Source organism: Elephas maximus, chromosome 10 (genome assembly GCF_024166365.1).
Source record: "Elephas maximus indicus isolate mEleMax1 chromosome 10, mEleMax1 primary haplotype, whole genome shotgun sequence".
In the NCBI taxonomy this organism is placed as follows: domain Eukaryota; kingdom Metazoa; phylum Chordata; class Mammalia; order Proboscidea; family Elephantidae; genus Elephas; species Elephas maximus.
This window is the reverse complement of record NC_064828.1, coordinates 37,528,170-37,542,968: the sequence shown is the minus strand read 5'-3', so window position 1 is coordinate 37,542,968 and position 14,799 is coordinate 37,528,170.

Here is a 14,799-nt window from a genome sequence, read left to right as displayed (position 1 = left end):
GCAAATCTGCTGCAAAAGACCTCTTTAAGGTATTAAAAAGTAAAGATGTCACTTTGATGACCAAGGTATACTGACTCAAGCCAAAGCCATAGTTGTCTTTAATTGTCTCATATGCATGTGAAAGATGGACACCGACTAAGGAAGACCAAAGAAGAATTGATGCCTTTTAATTATGGTGTTGGCAAAGAATGTTGAATATACCATGGACTATTAGAAGAATGAACAAATCTGTCTTGGAAGAAGTACAGCTAGGATGCTTCTTAGAAGTGAGGATGTTGAGACTTTGTCTCATATACCTTGGACATGTTATAAGGAGGGACCAGACCCTGAAGAAAGACATCATGCTTTGTAAAGTAGGAGTCAGGAAAGAGAGTAAGACCCTCAACAAGATGGATTGACACAGTGGCTGTGATTGGGAGAATGGTTTAGGACCGGCCAGTGTTTCATTCTGTTGTACACAGGGTGGCTATGAGTTGGAACCAACTCGATGGCACGTAACAACAACAATGTCCTTCACAAGGAGCTCTAGTGGTGCAATGGTTAAGCACTTGGCTGCTAACTGAAAGACTGTCAGTTTGAACCCACCAGTCACTCCATGGGAGAAAGATGTGGTAGTATGCTTTCATCAAGAGTATAGCCTTGGAAACCCTAAGGGGCAGTTCTGCCCTGTCCTATAGGGTCCCTATGAGTCAGATTCAACTAGGGGGCAGTGGGTCTGGATTGGTTTGGAGTGTCCTTCAGGTCTCCCTTACAAGGTTTTGCTCATGCTATCCTCTCCACCTGAATTGCCCTTCTCCAAATCTCCACATCCATAGCTTCCCTCCCCTTTAAATCCCAGCACAAAGTCCCTTCCTCTATGAGTCTCTGATCCTCTAGTTAAAAGTCATCTTTTTCTTCCCTGAACTCTCATAAAACTTATCTTTCCCTCTTTTACTGCATTCATCACTTCTTCCCTTCTATTAGTCTCTTATATACTATCTTGACTCTGTAACTAGAATTCAAGCTCGTTAAAGGAGGAAGCCAGTCAAATTTACCTTTGTTTACCCAGAGTACTTAAAGGTCATGGACTGTTTATTCATACATGCATTGGTTTTCTTTTTCATTTTTTATTCGTTCACTCATTCATTCAATGCCAATTTAACAATTTTCTGTGCCCAGAAATATTCTAAGAGCTGCAGACTCATTCATTCATTCAACACATATTTATTTAACCATCTGTTATGCACCAGTAAGATTCTAAGAGTTGTGAAAAGAGCAGTAAATAAAACAGTCTAGGCCCTATTTCCCTTAGAGCTTGCATTCTATTGTGGGGAAATGACTGACCAATAAATAAATAAATATGCACCCAGTATTTACTACTCCTGTGGTAAAAACAAAGGATAAGGTATGGCTGGAGATGTTTTAGATTCAGTAGCCAGTATTTGTTGTATTGCATAAATGATATCTCATTCTAAGGTAGCTGTTTGCAAACAAAAAAATACTTTGAGGCATTGGATGGAATAAATTAGGCACTTGTAAGGTTCTTAAACTATCCCCTTGCAAGTAGGAGTAATGAAGATAATTGATAATGTTAATAACAATAATTAGTGCACCTAATTATTATCAGTGCATCTAACTATTAATTATGGTAAAATAACTAACATTTATTGTATGTCTTTTTTTTTTTTTTTTACTATCTGTTAGGCAATGCAGTAGACAATTCTCTTAACCACAAGAGGGTTATTTAACAGGTGAGGAAACTGAGACTGAGATGAGTTAAGTAACATGTCCCAGATGTGACTAGGTAGTAGATGGATGAGCTATGAACTGAATCTAGAGCTGTCTGACGCAAATACTCATGATTTTTGTACTAAACACCTGTACTTTCCTAGGCATGGACGAAAGAATTTTTTTTTTTTTTGTCCTCGGCCTGCTTCCTGGAGCCTCTGCTCTAGAAAATGTCCTGGTGCCTCCTTTCAGTTGTGTGTCTGGTTACAAATTCCTTAGAAATGCAACTGTCTGACCATAGTCCAAAGATTTGCCAGCCCAGAGCCTAGAAGGGAATTGAGGAGAAAGCATGAATGCTCTAGTCTTCTGCAAAAATAATTCAGCCCTGGCTCTTGCCAGAGGAGGGCTCCTGGGGCTGCATGAGCCAAGACCAAAAGTGGTGCCAATTCAGACAAGACTTCCAGTTCCTAAGCTCTTCTTCTGTGTAGCAGGGAGCTTGGCTAATGAGAGTCCAAGTGTCTTGACCTGATGCTTACATCAGTGTCAGCACCAGAGTACAAGTTCTAGACTGAGAATTAATAATGAGCCACTGATTCTCTGCACCACCAATTGCTATGAAGTGAAGAGAGTATCATTACCCCAAAGGTGGAATAGGGTTTATGAGGTCTGCACAAATGCAATGCAGGAGGAAGGTAAGTGTAGGCAGAGGCACTGGCCTCTATTTTCCATAGGCAGTTTCCTTCTTCAGGGTAGTGGTCTCTCGCTTCATCAGGCTGTCACTCCCTCTCCCCAAGCTGGTGCAGCCCCAAGGTAGACCAGTGCCCCAGCCCTCTACATGATTAGCACCATGATAGACTACTGAATGAATAGAAATGAGCAATTAAAGCTTATCTGCATTTTAATATTAAAACACATTAAATAGGTAAATCAAGAGGTGGGGGCAGAAATCCCTTAATGACTTCCATAATCAAAACCACCACACCGTCGGAAGGAAGGCAGCAGGGTTGTTACCAGGATCAAGCTAGGCTGCTGTGGAAATGAGCAGGAAGTTGCTCACAGTCTCTCCCTGGGAGCAATCAGTTGATGATCAGATCAGAGGCTCAACAAAGCAAGGGGAGAGAGTTCTCTGAAATTTGACTATGCTCCTTAGTGACCATTTCCTTCTTAAGCCAATAAGCTACTTACCCTACTGTCAAATGCTGAGCCTGGGTACAGGGAAAAATCAGAGAAGTTCTAAAATGCTCCAAGGACCTGCCACAACTGCTTCTGAGAGGGCAACCCAGTGCCCGGCAAGCAGTAATTGCTCAATAACACTGTTTTGAATAAATGAATGGATTTGTGGTTTCTTCAGCATACCCCACACTCTGTAAAATGGTCTCACTGCCTGGCTACAGGGGACTGCAGCATGAATGAGTGCCTGACTCAGAGGCAGATGCTGGCTTACAACAGGGTTTGGCAGAATGACTCTGCCCAGCATTTGGTGATAGAGGGTGAAAGTGAAATTAAGCAGAAGAAGCAGGAGGAGAAAGCCATGCAGAGAGAAATGCAAAGGCAAAAGAAAATGGGACACAAGAAGCTGAGAGGAAGAGAAGGCATAAAGAACCAGAAGTGGCACAATTTAGAGAAAGAAGTGAATGGAAAGCTGCAGGGAAAGACAGTAGCTAAGTGACCATCAGCAGACAGAGCTCAGAAGCCTGCTCAAGGGGACATGCCCTGGCCACTCTAGCTGTGTTATATCTTGGATGGCTGTTCATGAGGCCAAAGGTGCATTGAACCCCAAACCGCAACCAATAATCCTTGTGGGACATTCCTTATCTTCCTTCAATTCCTTGAAATAAACCCATGCTAACTGGGATCTCTGAGACTATCCCTTAAATCATAAAAGACCCAGGAAAGGAAAGGGATGTTAACTAAGACAACTGAAATGCCACAAGGCTAAACTCTCCTGGGAGTTTCCAAGAGCCTGTTAGTTAATGCCCATGTCAGAGCTGCCTGGAAAATTTCATCAACAAGGAATTCAGCATTCTGTAAGTTCATCAAGAGTCCAGGTTGGAGGGTGGGGCCAAGATGGCGGACTAGGTGGACGCTACCGCGGATCCCTCTAGCAACAAAGACTCAGAAAAACAAGTGAATCGATCACATACATAACAATCTACGAACTCTGAACAACAAACACAGACTTAGAGACGGAGAACGAACAAATATGGGCAGACAGCGATCATTTTCAGAACTAAGAGCCAGCGTACCAGGCAGGTGACCTTCAGAGCCCGGGCTGGGGCAGAGCCCAGGGGGGCAGACCGCACAGACAAGGGGCCCAGCCCTACCCCCCCCGAACCCATCCCAGGAGGGAGTCCAGCTGGTTGGCACGGGCGGCGTAGCGGCGCAGCCGGTGGGAGAAACACCCGGGAGGCAGTGACTGATCTTGGAGCAGGGAGAACAGCGTCCCAGCCGGGGAGCCGTCCCGCCGGGAGTTTGGCGGGAGGCGGGCGAGGCGAGAGCTTGGGGATCAGCTATATTTCCCTAAAGTGACCCTGGGGGGGGGCGCCCAGACGTTCGTGAGGGCCACGCTCACCCAGTTCACGCCAACGGTGCGGCGAAGCAGAGGGAGAAATCCCCGGGAGGAAGTGACTGGTCTCGGAGCAGAGAGAGTAGCGTCCCACCTGGGGAGCCATCCCGCTGGGATCTTGGCAAGAGCGGGCAGGGTGTGAGCACATTTCCCTGAATAGACCCTGGGGGCGGGCCCAGCTGTTCGTGAGGGCCACGCCCACCCAGTTCGCGCCAGCGGTGCGGTGCGGTGCACCGGAGGGAGAAATACCTGGGAGGAAGTGACTGATCTTGGAGTGGGGAGAGCAGCGTCCCAGCTGGGGAGCCTACCAGGATTCTGGCGTGAAGGCGGGGATCAGCTCTATATTCTGTGGTGCTACACGCCTAGCTCTCTGATCCCTCCCCCACCCTCCCCAGGCAGCTCCATTAACATCTGAATACCCTGAGCCAGAAGGAGAATTCAGATAGGGATCTGACTGCATTTTTTTTTTAGCAGATTACCTGGAAAATCTAGTTTCCCAGTGATGGCTCAGAGACAGCAGTCCATAGCAAACCACATAAAGAAACAGACCATGACAGCTTCTCCAACCCCCCAAACAAAAGAATCAAAATCTTTCCCAAATGAAGATACAATCCTGGAATTATCAGATACACAATATAAAAAACTAATTTACAGAATGCTTAAAGATATCACAAATGAAATTAGGCTAACTGCAGAAAAAGCCAAGGGACACACTGATAAAACTGTTGAAGAACTCAAAAAGGTTATTCAAGAACATAGTGGAAAAATTAATAAGTTGCAAGAATCCATAGAGAGACAGCACGTAGAAATCCAAAAGATTAACAATAAAATTACAGAATTAGACAACGCAATAGAAAGTCAGAGGAGCAGACTCGAGCAATTAGAATGTAGACTGGGACTTCTAGAGGACCAGGGAATCAACTCCAACATAGCTGAAAAAAAATCAGATAAAAGAATCAAAAAAAATGAAGAAACCCTAAGAATCATGTGGGACTCTATCAAGAAGGATAACTTGCGAGTGATTGGAGTCCCAGAACAGGGAGGGGGGACAGAAAACACAGAGAAAATAGTTGAAGAACTCCTGACACAAAACTTCCCTGACATCATGAAAGACGAAAGGATATCTATCCAAGATGCTCATCGAACCCCATTTAAGATTGATCCAAAAAGAAAAACACCAAGACATATTGTCATCAAACTTGCCAAAACCAAAGACAAACATAAACTTTTAAAAGCAGCCAGGGAGAAAAGAAAGGTTTCCTTCAAGGGAGAATCAATAAGAATAAGTTCAGACTACTCAGCAGAAACCATGCAAGCAAGAAGGGAATGGGACGACGTATACAGAGCACTGAAGGAGAAAAACTGCCAACCAAGGATCATATATCCAGCAAAACTCTCTCTGAAATATGAAGGAGAAATTAAGATATTTACAGATAAACACAAGTTTAGAGAATTTGCAAAAACTAAACCAAGACTGCAAGAAATGCTAAAGGAGATTGTTTGGCTGTATGACCAATAATATCAGGTACCAGCACAATACAAGGTCACAAAACAGAACGTCCTGATATCAACGCAACTCAAATAGGGAAAGCACAAAAACAAACAAATTAAGACTAATTCTAAAAAAAAAATAAATAAACAAAATAATACACATAACAGGAAATCATGGAAATCAATAGATAAACGATCACGATAATCAAAAAGAGGGACTAAATATAGGAGGCATTGAACTGCCAGATGGAGAGTGACACAAGGCGATATAGAATGATACAAGTTAGGTTTTTACTTAGAAAAATAGGGGTAAATAATAAGGTAACCACAAAAAGGAATATCAATTCCATAACTCAAGAAAAATGTAACGACTCAAAAAACATAAAGTTAAACCTTACGAAAATGAGGATCTCACAATCTACTAAGAAAAACGTCTCAGCACAAAAAAGTATGTGGAAAAATGAAAAGGCCAACAACACACATGAAAAGGCATCAAAATGACAGCACTAAAAACTTATTTATCTATAATTACACTGAATGTAAATGGACTAAATGCACCAATAGAGACAGAGAGTCACGGACTGGATAAAGAAACACGATCCATCTATATGCTGCCTACAAGAGACACACCTTAGACTTAGAGACACAAACAAACTAAAACTCAAAGGATGGAAAAAAATATATCAAGCAAACAATAAGCAAAAAAGAAGAGGAGTAGCAATATTAATTTCTGACAAAATAGACTTTAGACTTAAATCCGCCACAAAGGATAAAGAAGGACACTATATAATGATCAAAGGGACAATTGATCCTGAAGATATAACCATATTAAATATTTACGCACCCAATGACAGGGCTGCAAGATACATAAATCAAATTTTAACAGAATTGAAAAGCGAGATAGACACCTCCACATTTATAGTAGGGGACTTCAACACATCACTTTCGGAGAAGAACAGGACATCCAGTAAGAAGCTCAATAGAGACAGGGAAGACCTACTTACAACAATCAACCCACTTGACCTCATTGACTTATACAGAACTCTCCACCCAACTGCTGCAAAATATACTTTTTTTTCTAGTGCACATGGAACATTCTCTAGAATAGACCACATATTAGGTCACAAAACAAATCTTGGTAGAATCCAAAACATTGAAATATTACAAAGCATCTTCTCAGACCACAAGGCAATGAAGCTAGAAATCAATAACAGAAAAACTAGGGAAAAGAAATCAAATACTTGGAAAATGAACAATACCCTCCTGAAAAAAGACTGGGTTATAGAAGACATCAAGGAGGGAATAAGGAAATTCTTAGAAAGCAACGAGAATGAAAATACTTCCTATCAAAACCTCTGGGACAATGCAAAAGCAGTGCTCAGAGGCCAATTTATATCGATAAATACACACATACAAAAAGAAGAAAGAGCCAAAATCAGAGAACTGTCCCTACAACTTGAACAAATAGAAAGTGAGCAACAAAAGAACCCATCAGGCACCAGAAGAAAACAAATAATAAAAATTAGAGCTGAACTCAATGAATTAGAGAACAGAAAAACAATTGAAAAAATTAACAAAGCCAAAAGCTGGTTCTTTGAAAAAATTAACAAAATTGATAAACCATTGGCCAGACTGACTAAAGAAAAACAGGAAAGGAAACAAATAACCCGAATAAGAAAAGAGAAGGATCACATCACAACAGAGCCAAATGAAATTAAAAGAATCATTTCAGATTACTACGTAAAATTGTACTCTAACAAATTTGAAAACCTAGAAGAAATGGATAAATTCTTGGAAAAATACTACCTACCTAAACTAACACATTCAGAAGTAGAACAACTAAATAGACCCATAACAAAAAAAGAGATTGAAACGGTAATCAAAAAACTTCCAACAAAAAAAGTCCTGGCCCAGACGGCTTCACTGCAGAGTTCTACCAAACCTTCAGAGAAGACTTAACACCACTACTACTGAAGGTATTTCAAAGCATAGAACAAGACGGAATACTACCCAACACATTCTATGAAGCTACCACCTCCCTGATACCAAAACCAGGTAAAGACATGACAAAAAAAGAAAATTTTAGACCTATATCCCTCATGAACATAGATGCAAAAATCCTCAACAAAATTCTAGCCAATAGAATCCAACAACACATCAAAAAAATAATTCACCCTGACCAAGTGGGATTTATACCAGGTATGCAAGGCTGGTTTAATATCAGAAAAACCATTAATGTAATCCATCACATAAATAAAACAAAAGATAAAAACCACATGATCTTATCAATAGATGCAGAAAAGGCATTTGACAAAGTTCAACACCCATTTATGATAAAAACTCTTACCAAAATAGGAATTGAAGGAAAATTCCTCAACATAATAAAGGGCATCTATGCAAAGCCAACAGCCAATATCACTCTAAATGGAGAGAACCTGAAAGCATTTCCCCTGAGAAAGGGAACCAGACAAGGATGCCCTTTATCAACACTCTTATTCAACATCATACTTGAAGTCCTAGCCAGGGCAATCAGGCTAGACAAAGAAATAAAGGGTATCCAGATTGGCAAGGAGGAAGTAAAGCTATCACTATTTGCAGATGACATGATCGTATACATGGAAAACCCTAAGGAATCCTCCAGAAAACTACTGAAACTAATAGAAGAGTTTGGAAGAGTCTCAGGTTATAAAATAAACATAAAAAAATCACTTGGATTCCTCTACATCAACAAAAAGAACACCGAAGAGGAAATAACCAAATCAATACCATTCACAGTAGCCCCTAAGAAGATAAAATACTTAGGAATAAATCTTACCAAGGATGTAAAAGACCTATACAAAGAAAATTATAAAACTCTGCTACAAGAAATTCAAAAGGACATACTTAAGTGGAAGAACATACCCTGCTCCTGGATAGGAAGACTTAACATAGTAAAAATGTCTATTCTACCAAGGGCCATCTATACATATAACACACTTCCAATCCAAATACCAACGTCATATTTTAAGGGGATAGAGAAAAAAATCACTAATTTCATATGGAAAGGAAAGAACCCCCGGATAAGCAAAGCATTACTGAAAAAGAAGAAGAAAGTGGGAGGCCTCACTCTACCTGATTTCAGAACCTATTATACAGCCACAGTAGTCAAAACAGCCTGGTACTGGTACAACAACAGGCACATAGACCAATGGAACAGAATTGAGAACCCAGATATAAATCCATCCACGTATGAGCAGCTGATATTTGACAAAGGCCCAGTGTCAGTTAATTGGGGAAAAGATAGTCTTTTTAACAAATGGTGCTGGCGTAACTGGATATCCATTTGCAAAAGAATGAAACAGGACCCATACCTCACACTATGCACAAAAACTAACTCCAAGTGGATCAAAGACCTAAACATAAAGACTAAAATGATAAAGATCATGGAAGAAAAAATAGGGACAACCCTAGGAGCCCTAATACAGGGCATAAACAGAATACAAAACATTACCAAAAATGATGAAGAGAAACCAGATAACTGGGAGCTTCTAAAAATCAAACACCTATGCTCATCTAAAGACTTCACCAAAAGAGTAAAAAGACCACCTACAGACTGGGAAAGAATATTCAGCTATGACATCTCAGACCAGCGCCTGATCTCTAAAATCTACATGATTCTGTCAAAACTCAACCACAAAAAGACAAACAACCCAATCAAGAAGTGGGCAAAGGATATGAACACACATTTCACTAAAGAAGATATTCAGGCAGCCAAGAGATACATGAGAAAATGCTCCCGATCATTAGCCATTAGAGAAATGCAAATTAAAACTACGATGAGATTCCATCTCACACCAACTAGACTGGCATTAATCCAAAAAACACAAAATAATAAATGTTGGCGAGGCTGCGGAGAGATCGGAACTCTCATACACTGCTGGTGGGATTGTAAAATGGTACAACCACTTTGGAAATCCATCTGGCGTTATCTTAAACAGTTAGAAATAGAACTACCATACAATCCAGAAATCCCACTCCTCGGAATATACCCTAGAGATACAAGAGCCTTCACACAAACAGATATATGCACACCCATGTTTATTGCAGCTCTGTTTACAATAGCAAAAAGCTGGAAGCAACCAAGATGTCCGTCAACGGATGAATGGGTAAATAAATCGTGGTATATTCACACAATGGAATACTACGCATCGATAAAGAACAGTGACGAATCTCTGAAACATTTCATAACATGGAGGAATCTGGAAGACATTATGCTGAGCAAAATGAGTCAGAGGCAAAAGGACAAATATTGTATAAGACCACTATTATAAGATCTTCAGAAATAGAAAAAACAGAGAACACATACTTTTTGGTTACAAAGTGGGGAGGAAGGGAGGGAGGGAGAGGGTTTTTTATTGATCAATCAGTAGATAAGAAGTGCTTTGGGTGAAGGGAAAGACAACACACAATACAAGGAAAAAAAAAATTGGACTGGACTAAAAGCAAAGAGGTTTCCTGGATAAAATGAAAGTTTCAAAGGTCAGCGGAGCAGGGACTGGGGTCTGGGGAACATGGTTTGAGGAGACTTCTAAGTCAACGGGCAAAATAATTCTATTATGAAAACATTCTGCATCCCACTTTGAATTGTGGCGCCTGGGGTCCTAAATGCCAACAAGCGGCCATCTAAGATACATCAGTTGGTCTCAACCCACCTGGAGCAAAGGCAAAGGAAGAACACCAAGGCCACAAGACAACTAAGAATCCAAGAGACAGAAAGGGCCACATGAACCAGAGACCTACATTACCCTGAGACCAGAAGAACTAGTTGGTGCCTGGCCACAATCGATGTCTGCCCTGCTAGGGAGCACAACAGACAACTCCTGAGGGAGCAGGAGGCCAATGGGATACAGACCCCAAATTCTCATAAAAAGACCATACCTAATGATATGAATGTGACTAGAGGAATCCCAGAGACAATGCTCCCCAGAACTTCTGATGGCACAGGACAGGAACCATCCCCGAAGACAACTCATCAGCCATGAAAAGGACTGGTCAGCGGGGGGGAGAGAGATGCTGATGAAGAGTGAACCAATTAAATTAGGTGGACACTGGAGAGTGTGTTGGCAACTCTTGACTGGAGGGGGGATGGGAAGATAGAGAAAGAGGGAAGACGGCAAAATTGGCACGAAACGAGAGACTGAAAGGGCTGACTTAATAGGGGGAGAGCAAGTGGGAGAAGGGAGTAAGATGTATGTAAACCTACATGTGACAGACTGATTGGAATGGTAAATGTTCACTTGAAGCTTAATAAAAATTAATTAAAAAAAAAAAAAGTAACTCTAACAATAACACTAGTCCATCTGTAAAAAAAAAAAAAAAAAAAGAGTCCAGGTTGTCTGGTATTCACTCAAGCTGAGATTTTTCTTCTATACTGTCCCTTTGTATGTCTCATGAGGTCAGGCATTTGTCCTTCTAACAGTGCTCGTATTCCTTTGCTAACGTGCTTGTTAAAACTGTACCTTCCTGTATAAAAATAATGCATGTTTATTATAAAGATTTTAGAAAATTCTGATGAGCTAAAAGAAAACTTTAAAAAACATCTGTCACTTTATTTTCCAGAGATACAGTCAAATACTTTGTTACTTATTTTCTAAAGTTTAATTTAATAAAGGAATTGTACATGCTGTTTTATACCTTTTTTCACTTTATAATCTATTATAAACTCTTTTACATATATCACTAAGTATTTTGCTATATTGTCTCTAATAGTTGTCTATCATCATAAAGAGAATTGATACCAAAATTTACTTAACATATCCTTTACTGCCAGACTTTAAATTGTTTCCAGTTAATCTCTGCTATAGAAATACTCTGAAGAACAATCTTGTATTAAATCTTGGTTCCTATATCTGCTGATTTCTTTAGCATAAACTCTTTAAGTGGAATTGCCTGACCAAAAATACATACATACACGCACACAGTATTTGAAATATCAAATGCCTTACAGAAAGTTCCTAGTGATTCAAACTCTCAACGGCAATGTGTGAGTGTCCATTTCCTCTACTTTTGCTAACACTGGATATTATCATTTTTTTAAAACCCTGCTATTATTCTATTGATAGCCTTATACCAGTAGTTCTCAACATGGCTTCTCTTTAAAATTACATGAAAAGTTTTTGAAAAATACCAATGCCTGGGCCCCACTTGGTTAAATAATTTAGAATCTTGCATGCGAAGAATGGACATTTACCTAAAAGAAACCATAAAACTAAAAGAAAACAGATGCATAAAGTGTCCTTGAGTTCAGAGTGAAAAGTTGCCCTGACTAGGCAGAATCTACACAGAGTTCCAGGCAAGATTCTCTTGCTGTAGCCGTAGTTGCCAACCCTAGGTTTTGTATGCTGAAAACTAAGACTATTTGAGAATCCTATTATAGGAATACCTAATTATAGTATAAGGAATATCTGAGAACTCTCTTCAAACAACCATAACCAAATCAACTTTATTCATCAGTTTAAAATATACATTAAGCATCTACTCTTCCCCTTCCCTCTTTGCCTCATTTGCTACTATCTTTCTTTTGGACCTCAGCTCTAGCATCACTTCCTCACCAAGTCCTTTCTGAGCTCCTGTCCAGATCACATCCATCTCGCTTGCATGCCTCCTCACACATCAAATAGCTCTGTATGGGTTACTTAATACAGTTGTGATTTTTCATTGAAGTTCCACGATGGGAGTATTCTCTGTGAGCTGGAATAGTTAGGGAAGGTTTATGAACAATGAGATTTGATTTTGGGAAAATGATTAGGATCTGAATAAACAGAAAAGAGTATTTGCAAACCTGAGAGGCATTAACCTTTATAGGTTTATGGACACATTTGAAAATATGTTGAAAAATAAAAACTCTCTCTACAGAAAACTTCAAACATGTCCATACATTGAAATACTGCACGTAGTTTTGAGGGATTCACAAAACCTTGAAGCACATCCATGATCCCAGGTGGACCACAGACAGCCCCTTTAGGAGGAGTGAGCGTAATGATCATTTTGATTCTTCCAGCCAAGTAGCATGAGGTCAGGAATCCCCAAAAGTTAGCCATTACTGCCCAAGATAAATACCAGAAAGAGAAAACTGTCCAAATTAATGGACCCACACATAATTTTACATACCACAGGGTCTCCATTAGTCAGAATCAACTCGATGGCCCCAGGTTTTTTTTACAGGTTACTTAATTTGTCTTTGTTTTGGTAAAATGATGCAGGTAAAGTTTCAAGGAAAGAAGGAAAAGGTGAAGTGTGGCCATGAAGTACAGTGCCCAATTATGTAGCCAACAGAGCAGCAATCCCTTCATCTTTTTCATGCAGGTAACAGTGAGAACCTTTTCTAAGACAAGAGAAATCAAGAAATTCAGAATTGAAGGTAAAATTCTCTCCTTTTGTCACCTTCTATTTCTATATTCCCTCTCCAGTGTTTTAACTTTAATGAACCCATGGCAATCTGGTGTTTGTTCTGGTCCCCTGTGACCACTCCCAGGGCATCCATGCCTCAGGGCAGAAACATTGTTCTTTGGCATAATGCCATCTGTTGTATCACTCTATAAAAAAGAACTGCATAAAAACACCACTGGACCTAAGCTGACCTCATTCTGTCTAGACAATTTCACTACTGCCCAGAACAAGACAGATAGGTAGGCCTGCAAGCCCCAGAGCTAGCCTCTATTAAAACACTATCTGTCCCAGCTGTGTACACCATCCCAGCTCCTATATTCTGTCTTGCTTGGAACCTGAGAAATGTTTAGAATCCCCTTAGGGAGTTCACCAGGATAGCACTTACAGGGACAGGGCACTTTTTGTTTAAATTCTAAAGCTCTGTGACAGGGACCTTCCTAAAAGGTGCCAAACAGCATACGTGATAATTATGACTTTTCCTCAAATTGTTATATGCCAAAGTTAGTTTTACCACTTCATTTACACACTATATTGCATAAGATTTTACTGCCCGATACTTTAAACCAAAAATAATATTCCACAAGGGGATAAAGGTGGCATTGGAGGTGGTTGCTAGCCATTTAATACAGCTATAACTGGTGGTTTGTTGCTTGTCCTCCAGAAAAAGATCTAATGTACTTCTTCGGGTAGGCACCCAATGCGGAACAGCCTTGCTCAGAGTTGGGTTAATCGTGTATATCAACCTTATATATCAACTTTCACTTCCTGCCCTCTTCCTTCTCTCTCCCCCTCTGACTCAATCCTTAGAGCTTCGCAAGAAAAAGTAAGATAGCCTTCTGAGAATAAACATGAGAAGGGTCACAAGTTATACAATCATAGCATGAACATTCTTGTTGCATTACTTTCTTTTGTGTTATCATATCAGGCGTTGATTTTCCCACCTATAATTGTGTAATATGGACAGAGCTTGCATTCACTAACTTCTTTAGCCTTAGGACAAGAATCCCACCACTTTTATTGGTTTTGAAACGAAAAACCCCTAAATCTGAATTTGAAGTCAGATAATTGACTTTTGTTCAATTTTGTTGCCTGGCATATCTGGCTACTTTTCCTCTTAACTATCCTTCCAACTAATCCTTGGAAAATGTCATCACCCAAAAATGTACAGAATGGAGTTAATTTTGGAAAGAAAAAGTTGATAAAAGGGAAGACCTACTGGCGGGAGAAAACAAAATGCAATGAGCAGGAAATGAGATCTAAACAGAAGACATAAAGAAAGAAAAAGATAATGGGTCCTTTTTAAAGCATTATAAACACTTACAGTCAGATGTATCAACCAGAAGATAGAATAATAATAACTATGACTTTTAAGCACTTACTATATCCCCCATGCCCTTAAAGAGTATAATTTTATTGAACAGCTACCTCAAACCTATAAGGATAATATTACTATTCCCAAGTTACAGAAGAAATGAAGGAACTGAGAAATTTAGTAATTTTCCCAGGCATTTCACCTAGAAAATAGCTCCATTGGGATTCAAATGAAGGCCTTGCTGGCTCCAAAGCCAATGCTTTTAATTGCTATGCTAACCAGCTTCCCAAGCCTT